The 27,833-nt window shown below is 39.1% G+C and overlaps 1 protein-coding gene and 1 pseudogene across 2 annotated transcripts in view; one reads left to right on the top strand and one right to left on the bottom strand.

The window, feature by feature from the left end:
- LOC121010847 (plakophilin-4-like) overlaps nucleotides 1–18,032 on the top strand; it is a 35,880-nt pseudogene extending 17,848 nt beyond the window's left edge.
- Nucleotides 1–27,833, bottom strand: part of CDC42SE2 (CDC42 small effector 2) — a 195,241-nt gene that overhangs the window by 96,842 nt on the left and 70,566 nt on the right. The window lies entirely within an intron of this gene.

Raw genomic sequence — 27,833 nt, 5'->3', positions numbered from 1 at the left:
CTGATAAACCACCAGAAGCTAGGAAGAGACAAGGAAGGATTCCCCTACAGGTTTCAGGGAGTGTAGTCCTGATGACACCTTAATTTTGGATTTCTAGCTTCCAGAACCATGAGACAGCAAATTTCAGTTGATGGTATCTTACTGTGGCAGCCGTAGGAAACAAATACAGCTTTCACTTATTTGATTAGAAAAGTGAAAAATCATCACATCATGTGAATCTAAATGTTACCATCATGACCACTGCAATCCATTACCCAATGAAAACAGAACGTTGGACTTGCTTTGGAACTGTGACTGTCAACAACAAGGTCTCCAGCTAAAAGAACTGAGTCCATGTTTCTATTAACTGTAGATTTTTTATTCACTATCTAGGCTAGACTCATACAAAGGCCATTAGGTGTTATAAATATGTGTGTTTTCCATCACTCTCTAACTGGGCAGTCTTCACATTCATACTTTACAACCTTATTTATTTACTCATTTTGACTTAGTATATATACAAAGTAAATGGGAAGTGAACTTTTTTTAATGAACTCGATGTTTTTCATTTTTTTAACATTTTTTAATTTTAAATCCAGTAAAGTTAACATACAGTGTTACATTAGTTTCATGTGTACAATACAGTGATTTCACAATTCCCTACACTGTTCAGTGCTCAGCACGAAACTGTCCTCTTAATTTCCATCACTGATTTCATACATACCCCTCCACCAAGTTTCCTCTGATAACCATCAGTTTGGTCTCTGTAGTCAAGGGTCTTTTTGTTTTGGTTTTTTGGTTTGCCTCGTTTGTTTTTCTTAAATTCTACATGAGTGAAATCATATGGTATTTGTCTTTGACTGACTTGTTCCACTTAGCATTATACTCTCTAGATCTACCCATGTCAATGCAAATGACAAGATTTCATTCTTTTTTGTGGCTGAATAATATTCCATTGTGTCTATATACCACATCTCCTTTATCCATTCATCTGTTGATGGACACTCAGGTGGGATTTGAACTATTTCACCCTCTCCTATCTATCAATCACCCTGTTCTCCACTCCCAAGACAAGCACTATTAACATTTTCTTATATATCTTTCCAATGATATTTTATGCATTTATAAAATTATATGTGTGTATATATAATTTTTGTGCTAGACATAATGGTAACATATTCCATTTACCATTTCATATCTAATTTTTATTCTTGTACCTTAGGAGAGGATTCTGTATAGGCAGGACTTCTATTTTTATTTGCTGTACAGCATTCCACTATATAAATGTATCATAATATACCTGACCAATCCTCTGTAGATGAATATTTAGAGTGCTGCCAATGTTTACCTTTATCATAAACGATACTGTAACAGCTGTCGTTTTATTGCCTTTTTGTTGAGCCCTTTCTTTGCCATCCTGTTTATGACTGCAATCTCCTCTTCCTTACCTTGACAGTCCCCACCTTGCTCCAATGCTTTATTTCTCCCCAGAGCACTTGAAGTTACCTGGCATTCTATGTATTTTACTCATTCATTGCCTGTCTTCACCAACTAGAAAGGAGGCTCTAAGAAGACACAGATTTTTTTCTCTTTAGTTTGCAACTGAACTCCTGCTACCTGAGTCCCTACAACACAGCTAGTGCTAAGTATTTATTGAATAACTCAATTTTTTACTTACTCCCACAAAAGAAAAACCTACATAACTAAAAGGTACAACATATATTCCCTTCACAAAAAAAAAGTTTGAGAAAGAGAGTGTGTGTGTGCGCACGCAAGAGCAGGGGGAAGGGCAGAAAGAGAAGGGGAGACAGAATCCCAAGCAACTTCTGCACTGCCCCACTGCCCCCAACGCGGGGCTCAATCTTACGAACTGTGAGATTCTAACCTGAGCCAAAATCAAGAGTCAGATGCCTCACTTAGCCACTCAGGCACCCCAACATATCTTACATTTAAGGCAAAATAAAGCATAGTTTCCAAACTGATCAATAATTGCCCTTTAATAATTGCCCTGTATTAATGTGCTATATTATGGCAAACAAGATTATGACATTTTAATTTGATCCAGATTTGATACACTCTGTGAACCCAGGAACGTCTCCATTTATTTCAGCTTATTTGCCCAAGGATAATGCTTCCTGATTTTACTGAATATTACTCAATTAAAGGATGAGTCTCTGCATCCTAGTATGCAGTGGCCCTCCTGCACTGACACTGTCATTAACATGCAATTTCTTCTACCAGCTGTGCATTTTCAATCCCAAGAGTGACTCAGTGTGGTATTATTTCTGGTAAATGCAGAGGGTGCTGAAATCACAACTTATTTTCAGAAAGTCAATACATTTTTAATTTATACCAACTGCCTTCCTAAGGTCTTCAGATGTGGTAAACTGCATCATTCACTTGCAGAGCACTCAGCATGCATTTCAGTCAGGCCCTGGCACACTCTGGCCTAAAAGTGGTCAATGACAAATTACTCACTGGGAGAGAAGGGAGGATATACTTTATAAGAAAATAAAGAAATGTAAGTTCTCACTCATTTTTATATTAAAACTTAACAAATCTATATAATAAACTGTAAAAAGAACTCTATGTTCAACAATTCAATACTCAAAATTAACAAGTATATATACTATTATTCAGTATGAAGATCTCCATCATAAACCAGATTAGTAATCAATACAGACTTCCTGAGCTAAAATTTTTTTTGTACTTTACCATGGGGAGAAAGTTATATACATTCAGGAGAAACCGTACTTGGACTAGTAATAATGGGGTATAATACTTTCTTGTGATTTTCACAGCAGCAGTGAGCCACAGGTCCCATCAGCCATGCTATCTTGGGGGTAAATGACAGATATACTTACAACCATTCTGTTTTTCACTTACAGCATTCAATATATTACATGACACATTCCACAGTTTATTATAAAACAGGGTTTGTGTTAGAGCTTTTTGCCCAACTGTAGGCTAATGCAAGCATTCTGATCACATTTAAGGTAAGGCAGGCTAAGTGATGATGTTTTTGGTATGTTAGGTGTATTAAATGCCTTTTAGACTCTGGATACTTTAAACTTACGATATAACCCCATCCAAAGGAAGTCAAGGAAGATCTGTACTTTATTCCAAAAGAACACAACAGACTGGTTCCCTAACAACTTCAATTCCACCCACTCCTGTGTATGTACAACCCTGTCTGTTACCAAGAGGCAAATAACCCCCAAACTTAGCAAAGGAATCATTAGGAAAGTTCATGGGTACTGGGTCATGTTTGTTACAACAGCATTTTGAAGGGTTTCTCTAAGCTTAAAATTTTTTTTTAATGTTTTTTATTTATTTTTGACACAGAGAGAGACAGAGCATGAACGGGGGAGGGGCAGAGAGAGAGGGAGACACAGAATCGGAAGCAGGCTCCAGGCTCTGAGCCATCAGCCCAGAGCCCGACGCGGGGCTCGAACTCACAGACCGCGAGATCGTGACCTGAGCCGAAGTCGGACGCTTAACTGACTGAGCCACCCAGGCACCCCAGGTTTCTCTAAGCTTAAAAGGGAAAATATATTAAATCTGCAAGAAAACTTAGATGTAAACAAGAATCTTGACCTTTTACATTTATTTTTAAAACTTTATTTCTGAAACAGATAAGAATCTGTATTTTTAAAAAAGTTATGGCCATAAAACAGTAATTTTAAAATTTACTTTTTTAATAAGTAGTCTTCCCCCTTATTCCTGATTGGTTACCCACCAGCAACCTCATGATCCTCCTCATGAAGCATGTTAAGAAGGTCAAGAGTAACCTAATGTTACATCACAAGACCTGTATCAGTCACCTCAGTTCATCTCACCATGGAGGTATTTTTTCATCTCACAACATCACAAGAAGAAGGATGAGTGCAGTACAGTAAGACATATTAAGAGGGGAGCCTAGCCAGCTCAGTCAGAAGAGCCTGTGACTCTTGATCTTGAGCCCCATGTTGGGTATACGGATTACTTAAATAAACAAGAGAGAGAGAGTGAGCAGGGGAGGGGCAGACAGAGGAGGACAGAGGATCTGAAGTGGGCCCCACATTGAGAGCAGTGAGCCTGATGTGGCGCTCGAACCCACCAACTGAGAGATCGTGACCCAAGCCGAAGACAGACTCTCAATCAAATGAGCCACCGAGCGTCAGAAGATGGTACTGATTTTCAAGTCTCCAGGGCACCAAAGGCATAACTGGGAAAGTCTCAGGTCAGCAAAGCAAGAAATACTGAAAGAAACGCATGGTCAAGATTCCTTGCCTAATCAGTCAGTCTATGTTAGTATTACAATTTGCAAGTGAAAGTAGTCATGCAGTGGTTGTTCAGTACAGGTGTTACCATTTCTATTAGCATTGAAAAAGTCAGGCCACTTTGACAAGAAAACAAACACAGCCTGGCTGGTTTGACAGTGAGAACTAATAAGTTATATAGCAGTATTTTCCATTAAAGTAAGTAAGAAGAACCCACAGGGTCAAGATATTTGGCAGCATATTCTTTAAAAACATAGGCAACATACAATACTCCAGAAATTACATCTTTGACAATTTGGTAAACTTAAGCTTTAATGTCAGTTCTAAAATATATGATGAAGTACAAAAGCTTTCCAAAAACTTTTAGGGTCAACATATACAAAAAAGTTTAAAGGTAACAACTTGCAGAGAATAACAGTACTGTAGAACTAACTAGAATAGCAACAGAACACTATCAGCTCTTTAAAAATAAATTTGGAAAGTAACTGGGAGGAAAAAATGCTTATACCAAAACCTAATCTCATGCTCCTTGCAAGCAGTCAACAGGGATTCCTAAAGCAGAATTAGGTTTCCAGGTCAACTTAATACTTTCTCTTGCAAAGAACAGATGCCATGCTCTCAAATACTTAATAGTGAAGAACCTAAGTCATAGCATTTGACAGGTATTTAGCAAAAGGCTATTTAATGACATGTTCACCATACCGAAACTACTCAACAGTTTGGTATCTCACAAAATATGGTAGGTATAAATACTTTCTGATAGAAAAGCATACTAACTTGTAATACTCTCAAAATTTTATGAGCAAATAAAAATTTCTTTAAAAAACTCAGTATCAAAAAAGTTTACATGTTTTCATTCTAAATTATAAGAAGAAAAGCTATTTTTACTATCTGACACATTCTTTTTACAGATTACCACACCTTCTCCTTGTTAACAAACAACTGAGGTAGCATAAATGATGTTTAAAAAGATGTTTAGGGGTGCCTGGGCAGCTTAGTCGGCTGAGCATCCGACCTCGGCTCAGGTCACAATCTCATGGCCTGCAAGTTCAAGCAGCCCTGCGTTGGGCTCTGTGCTGACAGCTTGGAGCCTGGAGCCTCCTTCGGATTCTGTGTCTCCCTCTCTCTCTGCCACTCCCCTGCTAGCTCTCTCTCAAAAATAAATTAACATTAAAAAAAGAAAAAAACTTAAAAAGATGTTTAAATTACACGTTAACTCAATCCTATGAAAAACAAGCAGTGAGGAGTAAACATGAGATTTTACAATTATATTTTTTTTTAATTTTTTTTTAACGTTTATTTATTTTTGAGACAGAGAGAGACACAGCATGAACGGGGGAGGGGCAGAGAGAGAGGGAGACACATAATCGGAAGCAGGCTCCAGGCTCTGAGCCATCGGCCCAGAGCCCGACGCGGGGCTCGAACCTGCGGACCGCGAGATTGCGACCTGAGTCGAAGTTGGACACTTAACCGACTAAGCCACCCAGGCACCCCTACAATTATATTCTTTGAAAATATTTCACCTACTCAACCCAGAGGTAAACACTATAAAAGTTTTTACAAACACTAGCTTATTTCCAATTGGAAATATTAGAATTGACATGCTGTTTTATGAAATTAACAGAAAAGCAATGGCTCACATTACAGGAAAAGAAAATTTTCTGAATAAATCAAGTCTAAGTTGTATTTTTTCATCCCACCACCTTCAAAATACACTACACATAAAGCCTTGTCACCTAACAAATATGAAAGCTTGTGCTGAATGTTAGATAGGTTAGGTTATTCAAGTAGTGCTTGGCATTCATTCTTTCCTACCACTCCTTCTATATGCCTTACTGAACCTCAGGCACAGGAAAGCTAAAAGAAAATAAAACCAGAAAACTAAATTTCCCAGATTTCACCTAACAGTTAGCATTCGGAATCAGGTTCTACCAGTAAAGCTTCATTGTGAGACCTGGAAAGCAAAAGTGAAGTAAAGAAAATTTGGAAGCTATCCTTCTAATGTTAATTTAAGTGGTAAACAATGACACAACAGAATCAATGATGAGAAACAGTTACAGTAACTTTACTCACCAGATGCAAGGATATCAAGAAGCAATCACATCACAGATTCAGCATTCCTATGACGGGTCCCTGGTTTTATCTTCCTGACCTTTCAGCTATGGCTTTATGTTCTTAAAAATATAATCCAGTGATGGTCCTCTGACTCCGACTCTTCGAAACCAACCAATGATTTTTTTTTTTTAAGTATCAAATTCTCTGTATAAAATAACTTTCCACCTGAGAATCCTAAAATACTGTTTGTATCTTGCAAAGAATGCTCACAGATATAAGTTTAAACTGTGCATTGGCTGTATTTATTCTCCCTCTCCCCAATGTAGAAGTCAAATACACAAGAATTAGTGTTATTCTGTACTACAATTATGAAGTGAAAATTTGAGGTGAAAATGAAGAATTAAAAGTTCTCTTAGCAGTAGTATGAAACGACTATGACAATTAGAGCAACATAAGAGCAACATTTAAAGAAACCAATATTGCACTGTTAACTAAAATTTAAATTAAAAAAAGAAAGAAAATAATAACACTGAATTATCTTTTCTTGGCTAAATAAATTTATCAGTAATATACAAAGCTATAGCTATGGTCATTTTTTTAAATTTCTTTTTTTTAACATTTATTCATTTTTGAAAGGCAGAGAGAGACAAAGCGCCAATGGTTGAGGGGCAGAGAGAGAGGGAGACACAGAAACAGAAGCAGGCTCCAGGCTCTGAGCTGTCAGCACAGAGGCTGACGTGGGGCTCAAACCCTCAGACAGCGAGATCATGACCTGAGCCGAAGTCGGCCACTTAACCGACTGAGCCACCCAGGCGCCCAGCTATGTTCATTTTTTTAAAACGTTCTTGGGGCGCCTGGGTGGCTCAGTCAGCTGAGCGTCTGACTTCAGCTCAGGTCATGATCTCACATTCTCCGAGTTCGAGCCCCGCGTCAGGCTCTGTGCTGACAGCTCAGAGTCTGGAGCCTGCTTCGGATTCTGTGTCTCCCTCTCTCTCTGCACCCCCCCCCCCATTCTCTCTCTCTCAAAAATAAATAAATATTAAAAAATTTTATATTAAAAACATTTCTTTCACTCTGATTATCAAAGAAATATATGCTGGGGTGCCTGGGTGGCTTAGTCAGTTAAGCACCCAATTCCTGGTTTCAGCTCAGGTCATGATCTCAAGGTTGGTGGGATCGAGCTCCACGTTGATTGATCTCTGCACTGACAGCACAGTGTGCTGGGGATTCTCTCTCTCCTCTCTCTGGCCCCCTCTGACTTGCTGTCTCTCAAAATAAATAAACATTAATTTTTTTTTAAGAAGTATGTGCTTATTGCGAATTGTATGGAAAATACAGAAATGTTTAAAAATTTTAATAATCCCCATCCCCCACTACTACATGCACTGATTAACAAGTATACATGTACAACTTAATATCTTAGTTTAGCACATGGGCAATCATTTTCCCTTGAAACACTCCATAATTGTTAATGGATGGTACAGGCAGATGTGCCTAATGTAACCATCCCCCTTCATTGAAAATATAAGTAATTTTCAATTGTTCTTTCATATAAATAATGCTTTGCTGAATATTTCTGGATAGAAAGCTTTTTCTTTCTTTCTTTCAGAGTTTATTTTTAAGTAACCTCTACACCCAACATGGGGCCCAAACTTATGACCCTGAGATCAGGAGTTGTAGGCTCCAGCGACTGAACCAGCCAGGTGCCACAGAAAGCTTCTTTTAAGGATAAACAAAAAATGTTATATATCCATAAAATATTATTCAGCTATAAAAACAAATGGTGCAGTCTAGTAATTCCTCAAAATGTTAAACATAAAGTTACCCTATGACCCAGTAATTCTGCTCCATACCTATGATAAATTAAAACATACATCTACATAAAGTTGCATATGAATATTCATAGCAGTATTCATAATAGCCAAAATGTGGGAACAACTCAAATATCTATTAACTGATGAATAAATAATATGTGGTATATCCATACAACTTATATTCACCCATAACAAAGAATCAAGTGCTGATACATGCTACAACACTGAAGAACCTTGAAACATCTGCTAAGTGGAAAAGCCACTCACAAAAACACACAATACTGTATGGTCCTATTTATATAAAATGTCCAAAGGAGGCAAAACCAGAGAGATAAAGAACAGATTACTAGTTGCCAAGAGCTGCGAGAAATGGAGGAATGGGGAATGACTGCTAATTCTTTTTGGAGATGATAAAAATACTCTAAAATTAGATAGTGCTGATGGTTGTGCAACACTGACTTATACATACTTTAAAAGGTGAATCACGCTATTTGAATTACAATCCTGACACCAATTCCGAGGTACAAAACACACCAACACCAAGCTATTCTCCAACACCAACTGGGTGTCCTATAACTCAACTCAATTCTAACGCTATACCTAGAGACAGCATTAGATCCCATAGGCTAAGGGGCTCATTCCTACAAGACTGCCCCGCCCTTCAGAAACCAATCATTAGTCCAGACTGTCATCTGTGCTTCTGAAGGTCCCAGGACACCCTCCTCAGGTGTAATTAAAATGCTACAACAGCTCACACAAGTCTAAAAAACATTTTAGTTAGAAGATTACCAGTTTACTATGAAAGGATATATATAATTCTGGAACAGTCAAATGGAAGAGATGAACAGGGATAGGAAAAGGGCACATAGCTTCCATAATCTGAGTATGTCACTCCTCCCAGCACCTTGACGTGTTCACAAACCAAGAAGTTATCTTAACTTCATCCTTCGTGGTTTTATGAAGAGGCTTTACTACACAGTCATGACTGATTAAATCACTGGCCATTGGTGACTAAGCCTGCAGCCCCTGGCCCTCTCTAGGTCAGAGGAGTGGGTTCTCCTGGCAATCAGCTGCCATCCTTTAGTGCTTCCAAAAAGTTACCTCATTAATGTTACAAAAGACACCTTTAAGGCTCTCTTCACTTAATAAATCCCAAGGGGGTGGGAGGGGGGGGAGGGTGGGTGATGGGTATTGAGGAGGGCACCTTTTGGGATGAGCACTGGGTGTTGTATGGAAACCAATTTGACAATAAATTCCATAAATTGAAAAATAAATAAATAAATAAATAAATAAATCCCAAGGGTTTTAGGAGTTCTGCACCAAAAACAGGGAAGACCCAAAAGATTATTTATTGTAAATAACATCACATAAATTACCTCAAGAAAGGTGCCATTAAAAAAAAAGAAAACAACCTCCTCCCTCAAGAAAGGATGAGGATTATTTCCTTAGGATATAGTCTCAGAGACAAAAATACTACTCTTTTATATATTCCAAACTGCTTATGAAACAAACAAACAACGTTGTACACTCCCTCCAGCAATGTATTTGGTACCTGTTTCACTGTATTCAGGTCAATTGGAACCATTTCTTAAATCTTAAATCTGGTAAGAGAAACTTATAAAACACATTTTCCCATATTTTAGTCATTTTTTTTCCTTTGCAAAGGGTCAGTTCTCAGCCTTTAAAATAGACATCTTTATACACACAATTGTTACACTATACACAAATGCTTCAATTTCTCAAGAAACAAAGAAATTAGTTATTAACCGTTTTGGTCAGCAATAATGAACTTGTCCTAACTCTGTTCTACTTTGGCTTTAACTTTAAAACTTTCCTTGAAGTCAAAATACTTTTTAAAAAGTCACAGGAAGCACTCTCCTCCTTAAATAAGCAGATTATAAGGACACTACACTGAATCCACCTGGGTTACACGAATTTCCAGTTTCCTGACTGCAATTCACTTTTAAGTGAAATGTCCAACTGACTCCAGATATGTTTTAAAATAGGGGTGCCTGGGTAGCTCAGTTGGTTGAGCATCCAACTCTTATTTCAGCTCTGGTCATGTTCTCACAATTGATGGGTTGAGTCCCACATTGGGTTATGCACTAATAGCATGGAGCCTGCTTGGGACTCTTTCTCCCACTCTCTATGCCCCTCCCCAACTTGTGTGTGTGTGCTCTCTCTCAAAAATTAAAATAAAAATACACCTAAAAAATAATAATATAAAGTAGCAGAAATGAAATATTTATTAACTTTCTATAAGCCAAGTACTTAATATGTACCTCATTTAATTCTACCGAACCTATTACCGTCACTTAATAAAAAAAGAAAATTAAAGTCACCAAGACTGAGGGCTGACCATGCAGCAAATATGTGGCAAAGTTATGGATCAAACTAAGGTGTGCTTGGGGCACCTGGGTGGCTTAGTCGGGTCAAGTGTCTGCCTCTATTATGGCTCAGGTCATGATCTCAAAGTTCATGGGTTAAAGCCCCGCATCAGGCTTCGTGCTGACAGTGTGAGGCCCACTTGGGATTCTCTCTCTCCCTCTTGCTCTGCCCATCCCTGGCTCATGCTCACTCTCTCTCTCTCTCTCTCTCTTTAAAAAAAAAATAAAACCAACAAAAAGAACCCTAAGATGTGCCTAATTCCAAAGTCCATATTCTTTCTGCCACTTTACAATGCTTCCCAAGTCACTGACTCTGGAAATGAGACAAGATTTTCAACACCAGTACTGCCATTTAATATGTGACTAATTTGAGCTTTAGTGTGTATCATTTTTAGAAAAACAAGGTATTTATTCACAAATACAAAAATGGGAGACTACAAATTCACTGTGAGATGGAAATCTAAAACAATACCTATTTCTTAAACAGTAAAATGTACAGAATTCTATATATTCTTCAATTTGTATCAAGATTCACTGAACCTTCCAGCATTTACAAACTTGTGATCACTGATTGAAAAACATTTTTTGAGGAATTGACTGCCAGTCTCCACTTCAGACAACAAACACATCATTTCTCAGTAGAAAAGGCCACATCAAGCACAATGCCTTTTATTCTTCTTTACCACATGAGAAATGTCTTCAGGATTATATGCACCAACCAGGAAGTAGCACTACAAGTTAAGAGAAATGGCTACTTAGCTTACTTAAGAAGAAAGAGTACAGGAGCTTGTGAGCAAGCGCTAATACAACAAAGAAAAAGACAAAATCAAAAACAATAAAAGTAAGGTAAGAAACCAGCTTTCTACTCTACCAAAGGTAATGAATACAGCTGTGATAAAGAGAAAGTCATTTAAACCATACAACTTTTAAAGGACTCTTTATGAGCTTTAAAAACTACTTTTAGTCCCGAGCAACTACTTGGTAAGATTAGGACTGATTCCAAAGCATGAAATATGCCAATACATATTACAAGGATGTGCACATTCATGAAACAAAAATCAACACGAACGTTAATACAAGAATTCTTACACTTAAAACCTTTTTCCAAGCACTCCTTCACTCCTCATTCCGACATATGAAAAAGGGTAACGACATGCACCTGGCTAGCTCAGTGGGAAGAGCATGCAGACTCTCGATCTTGGGGTTGTGGGTTCTAGCCCCCTGTTGGGTATAGAGATTACTAAAAATAAATGAATTTTAAAAAATAAAATAAAAGAGGTCGAAGTATCTAGTGAAATAGTCTTGGATAGATGAAAGCCTTTAATAAAACATATTTTTCTTCGAAAATTATTTTAATATTAAGACATTGGGAGGACTTGGGACAGACCAAAAAACAATCTTTATATACAGCCCCGAATTTTTTACCCTAGGGCTATTATTAAAATAAGTCCACTGTACACAGAATCATGTACTGTTTTCCTTAGCTGGTACAACACAATCAAGCTATTGTGCAATGGTAAAAGAGCTCTTAAGAAAAAATTACTGCTGAAGTAATTTTTGAGTCGAGGTGACTTACCACATTTTACTCTCCATAAACACCATTGTTTTTAATCACAACTTTACTTACAGCTTTACCCACTGTCAAACAAAATTTTCACTTTTCAATGAGATCCTTTCAAACGAAAGTAATGCCTTTATGATCACAGTATTTGCTAAATTGTTTACTAAGTGAAAAAACATTTGCTAATCAATTTGCCTAAAAGGACATTCAACAAAACATTACCAGTGGTGAACCTCCTGGACAGAATTATGGACATGTGGGTTTTTTTAACATATATGTATACTCTGATTCTCTGCATCAAATATGTTATTTTTTTAGTGCTTGTGCATAAGAGACAGATCCTGAGTTAAACGATAAGAAATATAGGTGCCATATTTTAATTCATTATCACCAATGAAAATCCACTTATTAACGTAAAGACAAATGTTGCTCAAAAACCGTCAGTAGGTCGACAAAGTTCAATTTTTAAATGAAGCTCATCAGGAAAATTTTAAATAAATTTCCTAAGATAGGTGCCTATAAGAAAGTAACCTTATGGTGGGGGGGAGGGAAATGGTGAGATGAGGGAGGAAAACAGTTTGGAACATCTAGGTGATCAAAGGAAAAGACAAAAGACAAAAACTACTAAAACCTGAGAAACAGGACAACATCATTTTGTTGATTTAAAGATTCACAGAAGAAATCAGAGTAGCAAGAAGTAAATTATCAGAGACAGCAGGTAAAGCACTTAGAGGATAATGGGCAAAAGGTGAAAACAAAAAGGCGGGGGGGGGGTAACGAACAAAACACAAAACACTGAACTCCGATGTATTTATGTCAATCTTTCTGAAAAGCAAATTTTAAAATAAAAGTTACTTACTAATTTATGACTCAAATTGAATCGGCTCTCAGTTCTTCACCAGAAAAAGAACACCTTACAATGAACATAGCAACTCAGTAGCAAAAACAAAAACACCTTCAGAGGCATCTCAAGGTCTTATGTGCCCGGAACTAGTTAAAATTAAGTATGCAGTTAAACAACTGATAAACAAACATACAAATTGTTTTTACACATTAAAAGAATCTACAAATCATCGTCAGATGTTAAGGGAATGTAATTTTGAAGAACAAAAAACTTACAGCTCTGAGGTAAACCCATGACTGAACTGACTTCCTGACTACAATGAAATTATCTTTAAGCCGAAATAAGTAACTCAACTAGTTTAAACCACAAAACATTGTCAATATTCAAGCATTTTTATCCATAAAAACAATTTCATATAGTTCTACCCAGTGGTCTGCTGATAAATATTTAACAACCACTTCTCTGGAAAAAAGGTCCTGATTTGTACCTTTTGCAGACTACCATGTTGTCGAGTCCACAGCCAGTTTCGAGCTGCCACCATGTCATCACTGAACAAAGAGCTGGAGAGATGCACAAGATCAGCTCACCAGCTCCAACACACCATTAGTTTTTCCCAATACTCTCATCTAAGCATCATCAGCACAGTTGGTAAATTTTCTCATCCTTTCCTTACATCAGGCTTTTACCTGAATAATTCTGTTTCCTACTTCCCTACATTAGAAGGAATACATTTTTGACACTTTGAGATATCAGTGCACTGAAATCCATTCACAATAAAGAATAGATGAGGCTGGTACCTCATTTTATTCATTCAATACTTTTTTACTAAACACTTATCTAGTGCCTGAGCACTGTGACAGCAAGGAACAAGAAAAAGGAGCTCCTTGCTCTCATAAAGTTATAATTGATTTTAGGACACAATAAAAAAATTAAAAATATATTATCTTAAGGTCTGAAGAACGCGGTAGTGTAGAACAGTGATGGGAGGGTGCTATTTTAAACTGAGTGGTGAGGAAATGAGGTGATATTTAAGCTGAGATCTTAAAGATAAGAGGCCAGCCTTACAAAGATCTGGGAACCATCATTTCAAAAGGGCACAGGAAACAACTAGTATAAAGAAATCCCTGGGGTGCCTGGGTGGCTCAGTAGGTTACGTTTTGGCTCAGGGCATGATCTCAAAGTTTGTTGAGTTCGAGCCCCAAGTCAGGCTCTGTGCTAATAGCTCAGAGCCTGGAGCCTGCTTCAGATTCTGTGTCTCCCTCTCCCTCCGCCCTTCCCCCACTCACACTGTCTCTTTCTGTCTCTCTCTGTCTCAAAAATAAACATTTTTTTAAAGCCCTACGCAAGAACAAGCAAGGCATGTTTGAGGAATTAATTTGTGGCTAAAGGCTTATGATAAGGAAAGGTGAGCTACTCTGAGAGGTTGTCAAATCTGTATTATATAAACAGAATGTGAGTGAGCTTGTATTTCCTGAGTGAGTACGGTTTGTATTTTATTCTGAACAGATGGGGAAGAGTACTTTGAAAAAGCTGTTCTATGAATGAATGAATGCATACTTTAACAACCCTTTATGAGACTCAGTTCACAGCGTATTATTTATTTATATTCACTTTTCTCAATATTATCATTTTGGTTACTTCACAATCCACCTAGAACAATATCAAGTTAAAGCAGGCTATAGTAGGCCTCCAACTATGAATACACCTAAAAATAAACTTAGAGATTTGACTACATATCACTTCAGAAATAATAATCTTATTAATCCAAGATGGGTATTTCATATACAAAATGCTAACATATGAATTCAGGTAGGCCAATGTCAAATTCTAATGAAGACTATGTAATTAGTCTACAAAATAGAACAATTAATTCAAAACTGTAGGCAAACACTTGTTAGTATGTCATCCAGAATCAACTTTATAATAAACTTTTAAAAAACTGTGTCATGTTTCATTTACTTTTTATAATGTCACAGGTTTAGTATGAAAATTTTTATATTTTAATTTCCTATTTAATATGAAAGAAAATATACCAAATCTGATTTATAGATATAATTGCATAGAAGTTAAAATATCCAGCATATACACATTTATATTACATCTGTGTATTACAACAACTACAGATACATACCAACACATACATACCCATACCTCTATGGCCATGAAAATTAAGTTCACATTATGGCAACATGAAAGTCCATCAGACAAGTCAATCGAGTCAAATTACTGCATATTACATAAAAATAGAGAAATGTTGAGACTGGTTTATGGAGAATAATGTACGCCTAATGCATAAAAAGTTATTCATTTAGAAACTTCTAAGTCACCTATTTTAACAATTTATTTAAAGGATTTTTTTTTTAATCAACAGGAAATGAGACTTATAACTCAGAAAAAAAAGAGTTTAAAAATAAATAAATTTTAGGGGCACCTGGCTGGCTTAGTCAGTGGAGCGTGTGACTCTCGGTCTCAGGGTTGTGGATTCGAGCCACACATTGGGTGTAGAGATTATTTTAAAAGATAATCTTCAGGGGCGCCTGGGTGGCGCAGTCGGTTAAGCGTCCGACTTCAGCCAGGTCACGATCTCGCGGTCCGTGAGTTCGAGCCCCGCGTCAGGCTCTGGGCTGATGGCTCAGAGCCTGGAGCCTGTTTCCAATTCTGTGTCTCCCTCTCTCTCTGCCCCTCCCCCGTTCATGCTCTGTCTCTCTCTGTCCCAAAAATAAATAAACGTTGAAAAAAAAAAAAAAGATAATCTTCAAAATTAACTAATTAACTGACTTTAAAAAGATTTTTTAAAAATCTTGTCCCAGCATAATGAAATACTTAAAGTTTACATTATCGTTAACTTCCCTCACACTCCCATTTCCTACTTAAATATTAAATTGCAGCTTTAAAAATTCATTTAAATACATTCAAGTATTTTTCACTAAAGAGCACAAATATGTTTATAGATATTATTCAATAAAATTGTGCACACTAATGTAGCTAACTGCTAGCTTACCAAAGAACTACAATAAGGCTACTTACAGTTCTCCCCCCTTTTTCGAGGGGGTGGTAAATAGGCAGTGCAATACCAAGAGGACAAGGCATACTCATAAATTTTTGTACAGTGAAAAGCTCTAAAACTATGAGACCTCTTTTTGACCTCTCTACAAAAAAAAATTAAGAAATGCTAAGTAAATGTCAGGTAAGCCACATTCTTGATCATAGTTTTCTTTAACAAAAGGAGTTTGGTAATAGACAAGCAACTACATTTTGGCTCCCAATCTCACTTGAACCAATGTCACTGATAAAAGAAAGGCAAAATAAAGCCCAACTTGAAGAACCTAGTAAGTCCATGTAAATCACCAACATTCAGAATTCAAGAAACAGCCCAAAAGAAGTATGCGGCAAGCCAAAAGTAGTTTGTCACCCTACTTCCAAATCAGGCTTTCCTTCTCTTTATTCCATTTACCTTACCCTCTCTGTTCCTTTCCTACCTCCTCTGTCCCTTACCATTTTCCTGTGTATTTTCACTTTCCATACACAAAAAGTGATTTGAACACAGTTTTTCCTCTTGTATCTCAATGTCTTTATGTAATTTTTACAGGACTTTATGGTTTTAGGTGAAAAATTTTTAGTCAAAATAGTTTTAGTTATAGAAACATACATAAAAGTTGTTATCAAAGACCTGAATAACAAGTTAAGCGGTCACTCATTTAGCAAATGTGAATGCTCATCCAGTTCCAGTCATTACACTGAGGATCCTTTAATGAAAAGAAAGCTCTTTCCCCAAGGAAAGAGCAAAACTCTAAAGCAAACTGTGCTTGGCAGGTTTAACAAAGTTCCAAGGAGGCCTGCGTACCTGGTGTGGAGTAAACCAAGGAGAAACTAGTAGGACATATCATCAGAGAGGCTGGAGGCACAGATTATGGAGGGCCCTGTAGGCCCTGTTGTATTCTGGCTTTTACTCTGATTAAGGAAAGCCACTGAAAGGTTTAAAGATATAAGTAAAATAATCAAACTTTCATTTCAAAAGGATCACTCTGGCTTCTATGTTCAGAAAAGCGGAGAAGCAGCAAAAAGACCAGGAAGGAGACAACTAAAATAAGACAGGCAAGAGATAATGGTGGCTTAGAGAGAGAAGCAGCAGGTGAAGATACCAAGTTATGGTTGTATTCAGACTTACAGTAGATTTTAAGATAAATACAGGACATACTTTCGTTATACATTATTTTGAATCAGAAGAAGTGGGAGTATGAGAAAGAGGAGTCAAGAATTTCTATAAGGTTTCAGCCAGAAAAACTGAAAGAAGGAAGGAGTTATCACCTAATAAGACAAGGGAGACTGGAATAGGAATAATCATTGGGGTAGGAGAGCAAGAAGGATGAGGGCAGTTTTGACTTATTAAATGTGGGATATTTACTTGGGAATGTTGACTTGGCAGTTGGGTACACATGTCTGGAGATTAGGAAAGAGAAGCTGAAGGTAACATTTTTAGTTTGAAATATATGATAATTCTAGCTAGAGGATAGGATGAGATTACAAACACTACATATAAATATAGAAGAGGTTTAAACATAGAGCTCTGGGATACTGCCTTATTTTTTAGAAGTTGGGGCAACAAAACAGAACCAGCAAAAGAAACTGAATATAAGGAGTAGTGTCCCAGAAGCAAAAGGAAAAAAGGTTTCAAAGATAAGAAAATTATCAACCATGTCAAATGCTGCTGCTACTACAACCAATAGGATTAAGACTGAGAAGTGACTAGGGAATGTATCAGCAAGGAGGTCATTAGGAATCTCAACAAGAGTAGAGTAAAAAAGAAAAAAAACCTGAAGGTAATGGATCCAAAAGAGATAGCACTGATGACCACAAAAAACTCATACAGAAAACAGCACCTGAAGAAAAGTGTGGTGTTGAGGGAGGTTTGTTTGTTTTTTTTTAAAGATGGGATATATTTCAGCATATCTCTACACCAACAGGAATGATCCAGTAAAAATGGGAAGCAGTGATGACGCAACTCATTGGCAGGCAGGAGACTGGTATGAATACAGAGGCAATGCAATGTCCTTGACAGCAGGGGATAGAACCAAGGGCAGAAGAATAGAGGCCATGGTCATAGCATTATACAAAATCCAGACAGTGTAGGTAGAGAGGCAAAACTTTTCTTCTGATTGCTTTCATTTTTAATATACAAGAAGTAATGTCATTAGCTGAAAATGAAAAGAAGTGCTGAAGTTTTCAGGAAAGATGTAAAATGGTCATTGAGGGGAAGTGGGAGAGTGATTCAACCGGGGAAATGTACTACAATTACAGAACTGTGGGCAGCATGAAGGGCCCTCCTTAGGTCTGGTCACTGGTCATGAATTTACCAGGAGACCAGGTCAGCAGTGCTGTTTTCCTCAAGCTACACTCAAGGTGACATACAGGATGGACTAGATGCAGCACTGAATTGGGGGAAGAGAGGCAAATTGCGAGAGGAGTACAGTGAAGAAGTGCTATAGGGAAATGAGGGTGTACAAAAGGTAGAAACTGTAACACGGACCATGGATTCAAAGCATGGACATGGCAGAAGGGGTACTTGTGACAGTAAAAAAAGGTGGTGGCAGCAATGGGCTATAGGTCCCAGACACAGTACTGTTTAAGTGGGGATAATTTACAGAAGAAGCTGGAAAGGTACAATGTTGGGGTCCTGGTGGAATGCCTGAAACTGAGTCGTATGAAATAACCTTAATAAACTAAGGGCGGGTCTAGTTAAAAAGTTCTAGAATTACTTTAATACTAAAGCAAAACCTCTCCTTGGACATAGTGAGCCTGCAGATGAGGCCAACTGGAAGGTGAAGAGAATGTAATAGAAAAATTGTATCACAAAAATTGTAGGTAGAAGATTCCCAGACATGGAATCCCCAAAAAACCCATTTCCAGCAATTCTGAAGAAAGGGTCCACTTTGAACAACTGCCCAATTCAGAAGGCACCAAAGTCAGATCATAACGGGATGAGCCATGCTAAAATCAAACCTTTCCCCCCAATCCCCTTTCCTCAATGAGCTGGACCCTGGACAGGTGAATTGGACAGCATTTTAAAAAGGTAATGGTAAAATAAGAGACACCTACCAGGACTCCTGCTCCAAAGCAGGCTTCTAGATCTCAAGAAGTTCTGAGCTAGAAAAGCTCTAAATTAAGAGTTTTAACAATGAATATTATACTGAACTGTGCCTTCTAACAACAAAATAAGACTATTACTGACAAAGGAGCACAAGAATTTTTATTATCTAAAAGTGACTAGAAAAGCTATCTGATCTTCCTAAAAGCTCATCCACAGGCAGGGAAATCCTTAATCTACAGGGACAGTTTAAAGGTATAGGGTGAGAGAGTTGTTTTCTGCGTAAACTTTATCAAATCCCATCCACTACACATAACAATTCCACAAATATCCATGGGTTCCCGCTATATGTAAGTGCAAAATATACTCAATTGCTCAATATACATAATATACTCAATGCTCAATTGCTTTATTAAGCAAAAAGTGGGAGATTATTAAGCTAAATGAAACAAAATTATTTTACTAAGTTGTTTTACTGAAAGATGCCTATAATAATTCAATCATAAAGATTCAACTGGAAATCTTAGCATGAATTTGTAACTGGGAAAGAGAGAAAATGAAAATATCAGCACTCATGGGTTAGTCATTTTCAAAGACACCTAAATTTAATATGAAATTATCTAAGGCTTTCTAGGAAAAAGGGAGGTTTGTTTTACTACAATCCATTGTGACTAAAATGCATTTGCAGGTATTTTATGGTGTCTTGATAAAGACAGCTTATTACCAAGTCTTTTGGCTTGCAGTTCAGAACTCCCTTTGGATGGGAGCCTACAACTCTTTCAGCTAAATCCTGCTCTGTTCATTATTTGTTAGTATTATAGAAATGTTCAAGTATTCTTAAGCTTTGAAGTGAGGTACCAGGACACATAAAGTTAATTATTAATACGCTAAATTCCAAGTTTCTCCACATGGTATGCAAAAAACCCAGAATAAATCCCCTCACCTAACTAGGAACTACGGAAGAAGGATAAGCACACATTTCACATCTTTCTTCTCCAGAATGCACAGGGAACCCATAATGTTTCCCCTCCATGACAGATCTAAAACATCACAATCATTTAATATTCAATAAAATGTTAAAATATTTCATGGGAATGGAGATTAAGAACATTGTAACAGACGAATACCAATATGCATTTCCAATTGTGAGAAAAAACTTGATACTTTCTTAATCTATACAAATTCGAGAACAGGTATAATATGCTTTTTATCAGCATCATTTAAAAAAATTTTTTTTTAGTATTTACTTTTGAAGGAGAGAGACAGAGTGTGAGTGGGGGAGGGGCAGAGAGAGAGAGGGAGAGAGAGGGAGGAAGAGAGAGACAGAGACACAGAATCTGAAGCAGGCTCTTCAGTGCTGACAGCTCAGAGCCCAACGGGGGGCTAGAACTCACAAACCATGAGATCATGACCTGAGGTGAAGTCAGACGCTCAACCGACTGAGCCACCCCGGCGCCCCTATCAGCATCATTCTTAATCACTATTAATTATATCTGACAAAGGAAACACTTTGTATAGCACTCTCAAGGGTCCCAAAAAAACTTTACAAATCAACAAACTTCCTACTCCCATCCTGAAATAATACACATACTCTGAGAAAGAAAGCATCAACATTTCAAATACTCCAACAATTATAGAATGGTAAGGTTCTGGAATTTATTTAGACTCAAAACACTATAAAATCCTCCCAAGTAGTAATAATACTTTGAAAACACATTATTTTTTTTAAGATATAAAAACCTAGTCATTATGGGTTATTTCTTAAAAAAAAAAAATTTAAAATGTCTCAATACTCTTCACTTGATCTTAGCCAAAAGGACAAGAAGCGATAAAATGTCTCAATACTCTTAACTATCAGGAACTCTGATGAGGAAGTTCATTTCCAAACAAAATACACCAAGCATTTTTTATTCAACATATCACAGCTTGCATACACTTTCAAAATATTTTTTTCCTTATTAGAGAGGGGGACAAGGGAGGGCAGGGTGGGGAGGGTGTGTGTGGGGAGAAGGCGGGGGATCTCAAGCAGGCTCCACACCCTATTGGAAGCTCAATCCCATGACTCTGGGATCCTGACCTAAGCCCAAATCAAGAGACACTCACCTGGCTGGGCCACCCAGGCACCCCTTGTTTACACTTTTTTTAAACATCACTATTAGCATCCACTGTTAGGTTTCTTATCAGCACCAGACTATCAGCAGTATATTGTCAAAGTAACTCTTCCTACTAGAAACATACATTTAAAGAAAAACTATCATAACCCTCTACAACTAAAAATTAAGGAATTACTTTCCATATTACTCCCAAGCACAGCAACAAAAAGTAGCCAATAAATCTAAAAATCTGAAAGGTCTATATGAAGGTCCCTATTTTTTCCAACAATGTGTAATGTAAGGTGTTAACAAGTCAAAAGGGTCCACCTAAAATGAAATGTTATCTATAAAAAAATTATTATCCTACATTATTTTGTAATAATCTAAACTGACTTTGGAACACATCGATTTGGCCTTCTGATGAGGCCAAATAAAATAAGCACTGTTTTGGAGCACCTGAGTGGCTCAGTCAGCTAGGCACCCGACGTTGGCTCAGGTCATGATCTCACAGCTCATGGGTTAGGGGCCCCCCCCCCCCCCCAGTCCAGCTCTGTGTTGACAGCTCAGAGCCAGGAGCCTGCTTCAGATTCAGTGTCCCCCTCTCTCTCTGCCCCTCCCCTGCTCACACTCTGTCTCTGTCTCTCAAAAATAAATAAACATTAATAAAATTTTTTTAAATAAGCACTGGTTTTTTTAATCCTATGTATAAGACAAAAAGAGGCAATGCAACCTTACATTCAGAATAAACTCAATACTACAAATAGCATTCTCTTTTTTAGTAATCAGTTTCATCACGGTCGCAATACTAGATAGAAAAGCCTAAACATGGAACCATGAATTATAACTAATAGTCCTTCCCTTTTCAACATGATCAAGTCAATACTGCATTTATTTGCAAATGGTGGCTACAAGGTCAAATCAAACTTCTGAATAGGTGCTTTACTGAAAACATTTCTTGTAGAAAAGGAATCCACTGTTTTTCCTTGGAGATTTTTAAAAATAGAAAATGCTGTATAGCAAAGATTACTTACAGAAAACAACCACAAGTACATTACTCTTCAATAAATACACTGTACCAAATTTATCCAGTGGGGAAGAAGGAGAAAATAAAAATACTAGGGTGTTAAATGTCTTCCTCCCTTCATTTTAAAATGTAGATTGCTTTTATTAAACAGACAATATGGAAATTCATTGTCTCAGCCCCATGAAGTTACTTATTAACCACTAAACAGACTGTTAGGGATCTACACTTCCTGCACTCCACCTGCCATCTTTCCCAACTTTAAGTAGGCAGCAGGGGTACAAGACAGTCCCAACTTGCAACATCGATCATGAGGAAAGAACTTCACGCTCAGGTTAAAGCCATAATTGTGGGTTTCGTTTGCTTCTAGAAACTCAGCAACCAACTCAGGTGCTAGTACATAATGGGTGCTTAATGAATACCGGTTGAATAGGGTTTGATTGGTGCAACATTAGTTTTCCTTTCCCCCTAACTTCCGAGTTCCCTCTAGATCAAAAAGCAACTTAAGACCAGGCCACCACGGTCCCCCACAAAGCCCATAAACTTCATTCATTCGTAAGGAAAGAGAATGTGGGGGGGGGGGGGTGTCTCAAAAAAACAAAATACAATCCACTTCTTTAATTTCTTCGCTCTTTCAGAAGAAAATCCGAAATAGCACTTGTTTTTAAATAACAGAAAATGTCTACCAACTTCCCTCAAAATGAAAACTTCCACATTTCAACCATATTTTCTACACTTGTAACATGGAAAACTGATTATCAACACTATGTATACGTTGGGTAAAAGCAAGAAACACGAATATAAAGAAAAACTACATGTTGTCTGCCAACGGTTTTTCCTCGAGTCAAGAGGGCTGTATTCCTAAATTTTACTAGCTCTGAAATCAGTTTCGAGGTTTCAAGATTCGCTCATTCATTCATATACTTTACTGAGCACCTACTATAAGCCAGGCACCTTAACAAAATGTGTCAATTCCGTGAACTGAACCTCAGCACCAAATTCCCGTATAGAAGCTTATCATCTACAGTTACAGCAGCTAAAGAGAAATCCCAATGTTGTTTCAAGTACACATGAAGTCAGGACATCGGGGCTCCTTTTCAGCTCTGAATGCGGCATCAGCGAGCCGCTACCTACCACACCCGTTACCAAAAATCACAACTAAAGCAGCAAGCGCTCGGTTAAGACAACCTGTAAGAGTAACACGAGCTTCTCCGAGGAGGTGGTCAGTCAGGGCTTTCTCTCCGGGGCCCAAAGAGAACCGCGGCGAGACACGCGGGCTGAACGCGCCGCACGCCTCAGGCGAGAGTCGGGGCTCCGGAGGCTGGGGGGGGGGGCTCCCCGCCCCCCCAACTCTCACCTGTAAGACCCCGACCTTCTCCGCCCACCCCCTCGCGTCTTCCTCCTGACTCCCAGACCTGCAAAGTTGGGGGGGAGGGGGGGTCTTTTCATTTCCATTTTACATCAGGCGGGCGGTTGGCTCCCTCAGCCGCCCGCCTGTCGTGAATTTTGAACTGAGCATGTAACCATTTCTCAGAAGGAAAGGGAAGAAAAACCAAAGGCAGGGTCCGCAGGAAGACCTCGCCCAGACCTGAAAATGGAGCCGCAGGCTCAGCCCACAGCGCGCGGGGGGTAGGGCCGGGCCGCGCTCCCCACCGAGCCCGTGGCGACCGGGGTTCGAGGCTGCGGGGGGGGCCAGGAGGCCGCGAGGGCGAGGGGTGGGGGCCGGCGCTCGCCCCGGACCGGCGCTGCACTCACCGTCGCCTTTGTCTCTGCCGCCCGCTCCGGCCGCAGCCGCTCTCGGTGCCGGCTCCGCGGCTCCTGCCACCCCCACGCCCGCAGCTGCGCTCCCCGGCGCGCTCGCCGCTTCCTGGCCCCTCCCTCCCCGCCCAGGCTCGCGCGCGGGCGGAGCGAGAGGCGGCGCGCGCTCCGAGGAGCGAGGGAAGACTGCGCCGCCGCGCAGCTGCCGCCGCTCCGGCCCCACCCCTTGCCCCGCCTGGGCGTTGGACTCAGCCAGCGACCCCCACGAAGCGCAGCGCCAGCAGCTGCGCGCATTGGGAAGCCCCTTCCAAGGAGAGACAAGGGCCGAGAGCGGGGGCTGGAGCCCGCCCGGGAAAGGACGTGCCGGAAGATGGCGACCAGGTCTGGGTGGGAGCGGACGACAGCCTCTCCTCGCCCTGCGCCGGGGGACTGGCAACTGTGGCTCGCGCCCCCTCCCTGGACCGCGCGGAGGGGAGGTGCCTGCACTCGAAGTGCGACCGCGAGCGCTGCCAGGCTGGCCGGGGTCGGCGCTGAGCCTTGGCACCGCTTTTCGGTTGTAAGTGTTCTAGAGACAGATACCCCGAAATCAAATCCCTGGACCACAGCTTTTTCTTAACGTCGGAATCGTTGAATCTGTCATCAACTAACTGGCTTTTACGGCCTAGAACTTCCACCTGACATTTGAAAAGTGTGAATGTACTCGTGTCCTGGATATCTGAGTCTTATTTAGCTGTACATTTTATATACCCCAGAAATCAGACACACCTAAGAGTGCCCATCTAGCAGCCAACATTCCACCAAAATGACTACAATAACTTTTCAGGCCTACCGCACTTGGAATATCATATAATACACACGTCTTCTCCACCTAGATGGATTATATTCGTGCAATATTAGTGGGTTTTTTTCTAAATGTATAATTCTCCCTTGCTCAAAAAGCAGTTCAAGACCTAGCCACGGTCCTTCTAGCTAGTCGCTCCGAACAAATACTTTGTGGAGTCCTTGGCTCCTTTCCTTCTCTCATCTTCACCTCCAAGCCTTCGAGCAAGCCTGCTAGTTGTACCCTCAAAATGAATCAGAATTAGACTGCTCATCACCTGCATTATTTCCATTTTCTCTTGTCTGGATCATACTTCAGTGGCCTGCTAAATGGTCTCCCTGCCCACCATTCACTCAGTCCCTTGTCAGAACAACAACCAGAATAAAGAATACTCTCTTGGGATGCCCTTGTGGCTCAGTGGGTTAAGCATACCACTTTGGCTCAGGTCCTGATCTTGGAGTTTGTGACTTCCATTCCGGCACTAGGCTGTCCACGTGGAGCCTGCTTTGGATCTTCTGTCACCACCCCCCCCCCCCCTCCGGACCTCCCGGCCCCTCCCATGTTTGTTCTCTCTCTCTCTCTCTCTCTCTCTCTCTCTCTCTCTCAAAAATAAATAAACACTTCAAAAAAGAATACTCTCTTAAAAGTCAGCTCCTGGCTTATCTGGTCAAAATCTTCCAGTAGCTCTCTTTCACTGTCCTTAAAAGCTAAGGTCTTTATGGCGACCTACAAAGCCCTTGGTTTGCCTTTGCCCCTCACCTCTCCCACTCCAGCTCCAACCATCCTCCATCCTTTGTTGCTTGAATGTTCCTGACAGACTACTACTTAGGGCCTTTGCGAGAGTCATTCCTTCTGCCGGGAACATTTTTCCTGTGTCTACTTTCCCTCTTTTAACTCCTTGCTCAAATCTCACCCTAACTGCGATGCTTAGCCTGACCATGCTATTTAAAATTGCAACCACCCCAGGGTGCCTGTGTGGCTCAGTTGGTCAAGCCTCCCACAACCACTCAGGCCATGACCATGGGTTTTGTGAGTTTGAGCCCTGATGGGGCCATGTGCTGAGAGCTCAGAGCCTAGAGCCTGCTTCACATTCTGTGTCTCCCTCTCTCTCTCTGCCCCTCCCCTGCTAGCACTCTCTCTCTCTAAAATAAATAAATGTTAAAAAATAAAATATATTGCAACTTCCCCAACCCCAACTCTCATTCCTTCCTAACTTGATCTTTTTCTTTTCTTTCCATGACAGTTTATTTTTTATTTTTAATATATTTTTAAGTGTATTTATTTATTTTGAGAGAGAGAGAGTGAGCAGGGAAGGGGCAGAGAGAGAGGGAGAGAGAGAATCCCAAACAGGTTCTCGCTGTCAGCACAGAGCCCAATGCCAGGCTCAACTCACAAAGGATGAGATCATGACCTGAGCCGACCCCAAGAGTGCGATGCTCAACCGAATGAGCCACACAGGTGCACTGTATGATTATCTTTTAAAGTCCATCTTCTCCAATACAAGATGAAATTTTGTTTTGTTCAGCTGATGTATTCCACTGCCTAAAGTAAGTGGAAAAAAAAGATTTTTAAATCCCGAAATGATAAAAAGCTCAAAGAAAAAAAAAATAACCCAGTTTTTTTTAAACTCGCTCTTGTCCAAATTTCTCAGTTAACCATAGATCCTTATCTACATTATAATTTAAGCATTTTTTTTTTGTAATTACCTGAGTGCAGTGAAAACTTGCCATTTAATGCAGTTTTTCTACCCACTGATATACTGGTATCCTATTTCACTAAGTAGGAATAACTTGTTACACTACAGAAAGCTTTCTGGCCTGAAATTCAAAGGCATATTAATTCTAAAAAACCCAGGAAATTCCTCTAACTGCATGTGAATCTATAATTATCTCAAAAATTTTTTAAAATGTGGGATGGTAGGGGCGCCTGGGTGGCTCAGTCAGTTAAGCGTCCGACTTCGGCGCAGGTCATGATCTCACGGTTCGTGAATTTGAGCCCCCGCATCGGGCTCTGCGCTGACAGCTCAGAGCCTGGAGCCTGCTTTGGATTCTGTCTCCCTCTCTCTCTGCCCCTCTCCTGCTCACACTCTGTCTCTCTTTGTCTCAAAAATAAACATTAAAAAAAATTTCTTTTAATGTGGGATGCTAAAAAAACACAAAAAAAAAGAAAATTCCTGAATTATAGCAAATGCAGGTGGTTTTTTTTTTGAGCTTTGTTTATTTAAGTAATCTCTATACCCCATGTGGGGCTCAAACTCATAACCCTAAGATCAAAAGTCCCATGCTCTTCCAACTGGGTCAGCCAGGTACCCCACAAATGTAATCATTTTGTGTGAATGTCTTAAATAGTAACATTTCCTATCATTTATTCATAAAGGTTAATATTCATTATGTAAACATTCATTTTCAAGTTTCCCATATTATGTTTATAACACATCACATGCAATTGATTACCCTGATAATATCCAATTTCAGTTGCTACAGCTATTCATACACCCCTCTTGTCAATAGAAAAAGAAAATCAATTAAGAATACAATTCTTAAAAGATACCTTCTGTATGAAAGTCTGTGTGTGTAATTATCTGGTATTATATTTATAGCATATTCTCTGTATGTATTTATCTCTTATGATTTAAAACAATTTAAAGCTACAATTATCCTTATAGTTTAGCTTTTTTTTTATAGAATTAAATGGACTCCTTTTGTTTAAAAACCACTGATAATGTGTTTCATCAATGTCAAAACATGGCTTGTAATTACAATAATACTAAATAATTTTATTAGAGTTAATATTATGATGCATCTCTACTGTCCTTAAAATTGTTACCAAGTAAAATCTTACTCCAAAGAACAGGTAGAAAATAGACACTGTTCATGCTTTATCTACATAACATACACTGAAAACTCTGCTAAAATAAACCCAACCATTGTACTACAACAGTTTTGTTGTAGTACGAACTGTTTTGCACACTTAGTAGTTCATAGAAAAGAAAATGACCTCAACAAAACTAACAGCATATTTGTGCCATAACAAATGGAAACGTTAATGCAAAGAACAGCAAGAATGTGTTTGTCTATCACTACTCATGACCTCACAGCTGCCACATTGACTTGTTTCTGCAGTCTGTAATTAGTTAAATACATATCCCTTTAAA

Source organism: Herpailurus yagouaroundi, unplaced genomic scaffold (genome assembly GCF_014898765.1).
Source record: "Herpailurus yagouaroundi ecotype Mexico unplaced genomic scaffold, PumYag 192, whole genome shotgun sequence".
Lineage (NCBI taxonomy): Eukaryota > Metazoa > Chordata > Mammalia > Carnivora > Felidae > Herpailurus > Herpailurus yagouaroundi.
This window is presented reverse-complemented; position numbering and strand designations above follow the sequence as displayed.